The 8,350-nt window shown below is 41.3% G+C and overlaps 1 protein-coding gene across 2 annotated transcripts in view; it reads right to left on the bottom strand.

Annotated features, from left to right (window-relative positions):
* LOC109913287 (secernin-1) overlaps positions 1–8,350 on the bottom strand; it is an 87,326-nt gene that overhangs the window by 53,456 nt on the left and 25,520 nt on the right. Inside the window, exon 1 of one of the 2 annotated variants that reach the window (XM_048618505.1) lies at positions 1,843–1,911. The exons of the other annotated variant lie outside the window; for it this stretch is intronic. The gene's annotated coding sequence lies outside the window, so the exon portion shown is untranslated. Of the gene's footprint in view, positions 1–1,842; positions 1,912–8,350 lie in introns of those variants that run through there. 2 annotated transcript variants of the gene reach the window in all.

Raw genomic sequence — 8,350 nt, 5'->3', positions numbered from 1 at the left:
GTTCTTGCTCATAAGTGATGAAAAGCTACTGCACCAGTGCTGCAAGCAATTAGAAAGACCAGTAGTATACTAGTCTTCAATACAGAGGATGTGTACAGGAATAAGGATGGCTTGTTTCAACTGCATTGAGCTTTCATGGGATGATATCTGGAGTATCATGTAGATTTTAGTTTCCAGCCCAAAGGAAGTTTGTATTTACCATAGGTGGAGTAAAACAAAGGGTCATTCGACTGACTCACCTATATGAGTATATTGCGTCTATATTCCCTAGAGTTTAGAAGGATGAGTGCTGATTTCATTCAGGCACAAAATTCTTACAAGATTCAACAGGGGTTGAAGCAGGAATGATGTTTCCCTGGCTAGGGGTTATAGAATGAGGGATTCTCAGACTACAGGTGAGCCATTTAAGACAAAAACAAGGGAGATGTTTTTCTCAAAAGCATGATGAATGTTTGGAGTTCTCTACCTGTGAATTGAGGAGATTTGGTCATGAGTATATTCAAGTTGGAAATCAATGATTTCTAACTATTCAAGATATCAAGGGATTTAGGGATGACGCAGGAGAATGGCACAGACATAGAAGATCAGCCATGATCTAGCTGAACGGTTGGACATTATGGACCAGACCAAACCCACTCAAAAAAGGAGATTGCCTAGACCCTAACTTTTATCTTATTTAAAGGAAAGTGTAAGGCACTGTGTTCCAGATGGCGTTGGATTGGTCATGCTGCTAGGCTTTAAGCAAAGGTAACAAAGTGTACAGCTGGATGAACACAGCAGGCCAAGCAGCATCAGAGGAGCAGGAAGGCTGACGTTTCGGGCCTAGACCCTTCTTCAGAAGCAAAACACACTTTATCCTTACACCACAGTTAAAATGCAAACAAACAAAAAGAAAGAATTGCACAACAATCAAAATACTTAACAAAATAGTATATAATGTCTACTCATCAACTGTTCTAATATAGCAATATCCCATAAACATATCCTTAGCAAAGGCAAATGCAGCAAAATAGCACATCGATCTCCCATCAGGAGAAAGGAACCCTGAGAGAATGAATCTGGCAGAGAGACAACTCAGGCTTCTTGCCGTGGCAGAGATAGCGAGCTGTAACTAACAGCTTCAAGTCCAAAAACCCCAACTTCAACAACTGAAAGTAAAAACTAAAACCCTGGGTCTGTGCAAGCCCGACTCCACCCACTCAGCTCAGTCACGGTGACTGTATCAGCAGCAGCAAGGAGGGCCAGCAGGCCGGACTTGTGCCAGTGGAAGTGAGGGAGAGTTTGGGCTCAGTACAAGAGCCGGCAGCATGGGCGAGGCAGGCCTGAGGCGGACTCAAGGCAGCGGCGACATTGAGTGGAGTTCAGTACCCGGCAGTGTCGGCTGCACCTGCGTTGAAGAGGCCCAGTGAGGACTCTGTGGCCAGGGCATCGGTGGAGGAGAGGTGGTGCTGAAGATCGGTGACTTTCATTCCAGCGACAGCAGTGCAGTGAAGGGGACTCCGGCCTGGTGGCCACCTCCATGGCGGAGCATTTAACAAGAAGGACTGTAAAGTTGGACTCTTTTCCTCATTTTACTGCCTTTATATTCTACGTTTTGGTGTATTTTTGCATCTTTTAAGATGTCGCTGGAGAGTGGCAATATGATACAGTGCTTTTCACACTATTTTGTAACAAGATGCATATGCCATTAAATAAGTCAAATAAATCATGCCTTTGACTATTTTTGAAAGAAACACAAAGTTATTTAGTCTGCTTTCAATGGGGTAGACATCTCAACACCTGGTTTACACAACCCTCTTCAACAGAAACTGGACAGAACAAATCCTTGCTAAAGGCACATACCATCACAGGTGGAATTGTCCCAACAAGCGGAATTGGGAGTCCTACTCCTATTTCCTACCAGCCCATGGCAGAGTGATTAGTCATTATGCTAAGATAGACCTTAACAATTTAATAAGATTCATTCTTCATTAACAAGAATTAGTTACATTTACTTCTATCAGCTGCTCAGAAGTAAATTAGGTACCCTGCACTTCCAATGCTAATGTATTGTGTTAGCCATCCTGAGGAACCGAATATGATTGGTCAAGGATCGGATAGTGATAAATGAGCAGTCGTAGCACTTTTGACAGAACTACCATATCCAAAATTGAGTATTTGGGGCACATATTCCAGAGGACATCTGGAGAATGGAGGAATGTGACAACTGCAGAATGTGCTGGAAACAACTACTGACAAATTTAGAGATATCAGTAGAATGTTTAGGAGGAGTCAGGAAGTGTGATATGCTTTGGAAAAACATGGATCAGAAATACTCATGTCAGAAAATGATCCAGTCTGGAGAAAGGCACTCAGTTCAAGACGGAGCTCTCACAGTCAAGATCATAGATCATAGAATCCCTAAAGTGTGGAAACATGCCCTTTGGCCCAACAAGTCCACACTGACCCTTGGACCATCCTACCCAGACCCAGACCCCTATAACCCACACACCCCTGAACACTACGGGCAATTTAGTATGGCCAAATCCGGCATAGACACGCCGATCAAAAAGATCCCAAAAGACACAAAAGAAGCAGTAGCTTGAATAGGTTAGACCATGAAATGAAGTCTATTGAACACACATACAAGGCTTCAGAGTCTCCAAAGTTTGGCAGCTGACAATAAGCTCAAGGAAAAATTAAGATAAGCAACACAATGGGAATTCGATGTGGTTTGGAGTTTATTCTGGCAGGAAGGAGTCACCAGTTTTGTTACATAGATGGATCTCAAATGCATTTATGATCTGAATTGTATTTCCACAATGTGGTATTTGCAGCAAGATAGTTTTGCTGAAAGTATGATGTCTTCCAATAAAAGCAGATCCCACAATATATTACCAATGTAAAAAAGTAGGCATCTTCATGATGAAGTTGGTATCTTATGGCATGATACTGCGGAAGGTTAGACTAGAATTTAAAACTGGGAGTCAGCCTTCTGGATATTTTGAATATGTTGAACTTGGACAAACCTTCAAAGTTTCCAGATGACAAAACTCTATGTCATAACAGGGTTCAGGACAGAGATTTGTGACATTGGAAGACATGTTACAGATGAAATTGAACCTGGAAGTATAAAGGTTTGGGTAGGAGGGATGGCAGGCAGAGAAACTAAACAGTATCACTTTAATGGGGGTGCGCGCACACACACACACACACACACACACACACACACACACATCTTTGAAAGTGGCTGAAACAGTCAAGGGTGGCACAAGAAGGCAACAAAAATACAACTAAATAAAAGGCATCAGATAGAACAACACGGGAGTTTATCATAAAAAAAGTAAAATCTAGTAAGGCTGCAGCTAGAATAGTGTACCCTATTACAGTTATCATACTTTATAGATCCTTTTGTGTATCCTCCTCATTGTCCTTAAATGGAAAACAAGAGATTAAATTGTTGAAAAGGTGATTAGATATTTTACTTTGTTTATGTTGTTCCAGACTTCCAAAGTTCTGTTATTTTTCTAACTTCCCACTTGAGCAGTGTTTTTGCATATATATTGCAATATTTATAGTGACCTCTCTTGCAGGCATTCAGCTTTTTCAAGACTGTCCATTTATATTTTTTCAAATTAGTGTGTCAAATATTAAAAAGAGTTCTATATTAAATAATAACTATGTAGTGAATAAAATTTGAATTTCATGTTTTTTTGTGACTTCCATGTGTTATGGAGCAGACCAGACCACCTTAAAATCTTGAGGTAGCCCAGACTCTAACATTTCCTTCTCGTAAAGGTAGATGTGAAGTCTGTGTTCCAGATGTGCTGTGACTGGTCAAACTACTTGAAACTAGGCAAAACATAATTTATTTAAATACTATAGTTAAAATATAAACAAAAAGAAATAGGAATTTAGAATAACTTAACTACTGGAAAACTTAAACCAAATAATAGATACAGTACCCATTACTAATTAACTGTTCCAGTATAGTAACATCCCATAAACACACCCCTTGGCAAAAAGGCAAATTCAGACACAGATCCTTACGTACAGTTCTCCAATCCAGGAAGAAGAAACATCAAGAGAAAATTCAGAGCGTAACAGCCAGGAGACATTGACTGAAGCCTCCAACTCTTTTGAGACCCCAAAGAGATTTTGAGTTACTGAAAAAAAATCAAAACCAGAAATCTGGATCCGAGAGAGCTGGCCACATCTGTTCAGGCTGCAGCCACTGTTCCAATTTTAAAAAAAAATCTAAAGGCCTCAAGTTGTTCACTTAAGTCATCTTCAAGTAGCCAGTTCAGCACCTCTGCCTTACAACCTCTCCAAAAAAAAAGGACAAAATAACCTTTTAAAGTGACAGCATCATCACACCTGGCAACAAAAAAAGATAGATTAAAATGCACTATTGATTAAACATTTCTCTCAGAAGATCCTTCCCTTTTACCATCACCAGAAACATTTCACAAATACTTTACACTGCTCTTTAGTAGACATTCAATTCTCCTGTAACTATATCAAAGTGAGTTTTAGTTCCTGAGATAACAAGGTGTAGAGCTGGATGAACACAGCAGGCCAAGCAGCAGAGGAGCAGGAAAGCTGACGTTTCTGGTCTAGGCCCTTCTTCAGAAGTACCTGATAGTTTGCTTCTCTTTTTTAACCTCTCTTAGCCTGGAACTTTTAATCTCAGAACAGTTTTGAAATTGATGCTCCCGCTCCACGGCCCCAAGTTTCTTCCTGGCATTTTTAATTAGGGATCACATTACAGACATTCCTGGGAATATGCCCTGGCAAGTTATTTGTGTGAAACAGAGATAGGAAAGGGATGATCACCTTATTGCAATTGTACACTGGATTCCACCCCCCCCAACCCCGCCAATATTCAGCAGGAAATTGAGAAACAGGTTTATAAGGAGATCTTAGTTGTCTGTAGCAATAATAGGGTGGTGATGGTAGGGATTTTAACTTTCCAAGCATAGACTGGGAGTGCCATAGTGTTAAGAGCTTGGATGGAGAGGAATTTGTTAAGTGTGTGCAAGAAAATGTTCTGATTCAGTGTGTAGATAAACCTACTAGAGAAGGTGCAAAACTTGACCTACTCTTGGGAAATAAGGCAGGGCAGGTAACTGAGGCGTCAGTGGGGGAAAACACTTTGGAGCCAGTGACCATAATTCTATTAGATTTAAAATAGTGTTGGAAAAGGATAGACCGGATCTAAAAATTTAAGTTCTAAATTGGAGGAAGGCTAATGTTGAGGGTATTAGGCAAGAACTTTCAAAAGTTTATTGGGAGCAGATGTTCGCAAGTAAAGAGACAGCTGGAAAATGGGAAGACATCATAAATGAGATAAGGCGAGTCCAGAGACAGTATGTTCCTGTCAGAGTGGAGGGCAAGACTGGTAGGTGCAGGGAATGCTGGATGACGAGAGAAAGAGGGGTTTTGGTCGAGAATAAGAAAAAAAGCATATATCAGGTATAGACAGCAGGGATCAAGTGAATCCCTAGGAGACTATAAAGGCAGTAGGAGTATACTAAAGAGCAAATTCAGGAGGGCAAAAAGGGGACATGAGATAGCTTTGACAAATACAGTTAAGGAGAATCCAAATGGATTCAACAAATACATTAAAGACAAAGGGTAACTAAGGAGAGAATGGGGTCCCTTAAAGATCAGCAAAGTTGCCTATGTGTGGAATCCTTAGGAGATGGGAGAAGATACTAAACAAGTATTTTGCATTCGTGTTTATTGTGGAGGAGGATATGGAAGTTAGAGAATGAGGGATATAAATAGCGACCTCTTGAAAAATATCCATATTACAGAGGAGGTGGTGCTAAACATCTTAAAATACATTAAAGGTGGATAAGTCCCCAAGACCTGATCAGGTGTATCCTAGAACTCTTTGGGAAGCAAGGGAAGAGATTACTGGGCCCCTTGCTAAGATATTTGTATCATTGATAGCCACAGGCGAGGTGCCGGAAGACTGGAGGTTGGCTAACGTTGTGTCACCATTTAAGAAAAGGTGCTAAGGAAAAGCTAGGGAACTATAGACTGGTGAGCCTGACATCGGTGGTGGGCAAGTTGTTGGAGTGAATCCTGAGGGACAGGATTCACATGTATTTGGAAAGGCAAGAACTGATTAGGGATATTCAACATAGCTCTGTGTGGGAGAAATCGTGTCTCACTAACTTGTTTGAGTTTTTTGAAGAAGTAGCAAAGATGATTGATGGGGGCAAGACAGCGGACGTGATCTATATGGGCTTCAGTAAGGCATTCGACAAGATGATAAACTGGGTTAGCAAAGTTAGGTCACATGGAATACAGGGAGAACTAGCCATTTGGATACAGAACTGATTCGAAGGTAGAAGACAGAGGGTGGTGGTGGAGGGTTGCTTATCAAACTGGAGGCCTGTGACCAGCAGTGTGCCACAAGGGTCGGTGCTGGGTCCACTGCTTTTCGTCATTTATATAAATGATTTGGATGTGAACATAGGAGGTATAGTTAGTAAGGTTGCAGATGACACTAAAATTGGAGGTGGTGTAGGGGACAGCGAAGAAAGGTTACCTCAGAATACAGTGGGACCTTGATTAAATGAGCCAATGGACTGAGGAGTGGCAGATGGAGTTTAATTTAGTTAAATGCGAGGTGCTGCATTTTGGAAAGGGAAATCAGGGCAGGGCTTCTGCACTTAATGGGAATATCCTGGGGAGTGTTGCTGAACAAACAGACCGTGGAGTGCAAGATCACAGTTCCTTGAAAGTGGAGTTGCAGCTAGACAGGATGGTGAAGAAGGTGGTTGGTATGCTTGCTTTTATTGGTCAGTGCATTGAATATAGGAGTTGGGAGGTCATGTTGCAGCTGTACAGGACATTGATTAGGCCGCCTCTGGAATACTGCATGCAATTCTGGTCTCCCTGCTATAGAAAGGATGTTGTGAAACTTGAAACTGTTCACAAAAGATTTACGAGGATGTTGCCAGGGTTGGAGTGTTTGAGCTATAGGGAGAAGCTGAATAGGTTGGAGCTATTTTCCCTGTAACATCAGAGGTTGAAGGGTGCCCTTATAGAGGTTTATAAGATCATGAGGGGCACGGATAAGATAAATAACAAGAAGGTCTTTTCAGCAGGGTGGAGTCCTAAACCAGACTGCATAGACTTAAGATGAGAGGGGAAAGATTTAAAAAGGGACCCAAGGGGCAAGTTTTTCCACACATAGGGTGGTGTGTGCATGGAACGAGCTGCCAAAAGAAGTGGTGGAGGCTGGTACAATAACAACATTTAGAAGGCCTCTGGATGGGTATATGAATAGGAAGCGTTTAGAGGGATATGGGCCAAATGCTGGCAAACGGGACTAGATTAATTAGGATATCTGGTCGACATGGATGAATTGGACTGAAGGGTCTATTTCTGTGCTGTACAGCTCGTTGACTCTTGGAGCAGCTAAGTAAAATCTTCCAGTCTCATTTTTGCTTCTTGTGAATCCTGTCTTTTAATCCAAGCCACAAGCTATATCGTGAGTCAGCAGCTATAAATAGAAAGACAACCTCCCTCTCCCAGAGCCTGGCAAACTAAGTGTCTGAAAGTTTTCAAGAATATGTTAAACCATTCCCCTCTCAATGCTCAGCTCCATTTGAATGCAAGTCACACAGGCTTTCTATTAAGGAGAAATACTGATTGACTATCCTCAAGACCACAACTCTTTTATGCTTGAAGTAAATGGACAGTTTAAACAGATAACTACTTACAACTGGAGACTGGAGAAATGTAACTGAATCGCCTACACCTGTTCCTATTTCTTATGGTGTAAATGGGGAGTTTACTTAATAAAGTCCACATTTAGCTGCGATACAAAGAGGAGATCTAGGAGTTTAAATACTCCAAGTTGTCATGGATTAGCAAATCAAAGAAAAGCAAACCCAAACACTAGACTTCAATTCTAGAGGGATAGAATAAAAAAAAGTGAAAGGAATTTAAGCTCAGCCTATATTGAACCTTGGTTAGATCACACTTGGAACAGTGTGCATAATTCTGGTCACCATGCTGTAAAATGGGAATGGTGCATAGACAAAGTTACCAGGAGTTGTGAATGTGAAAAGAAGTCCATATGACAAGATCAGTTCAAGCTGGAGAAATTGAAGGCTTGCAGTGCAATGCAAGTACGAAGCTGAAGGGCATTAATGGTGGCAAAGAACTAAAAGCACATTGGAACAGCAGTGTTCTACTCAAAGAACTTGAAAGCTAAAATTGTGTTGGTTAACAGATGCTAACGTGCATCTTTGTGAATATGATAGAGCAGTCTTGGGCCAGCAATTCAGTAACCGGAAACCATGGAGGGACATCAGGGGCTATATCCTTGAATGAGAAGCATTGTTAT

Source organism: Rhincodon typus, chromosome 2 (assembly GCF_021869965.1).
Source record: "Rhincodon typus isolate 14 chromosome 2, sRhiTyp1.1, whole genome shotgun sequence".
Lineage (NCBI taxonomy): Eukaryota > Metazoa > Chordata > Chondrichthyes > Orectolobiformes > Rhincodontidae > Rhincodon > Rhincodon typus.
The sequence above is the reverse complement of the archived record's forward strand: the minus strand, read 5'-3'. Positions and strand labels throughout refer to the sequence as shown.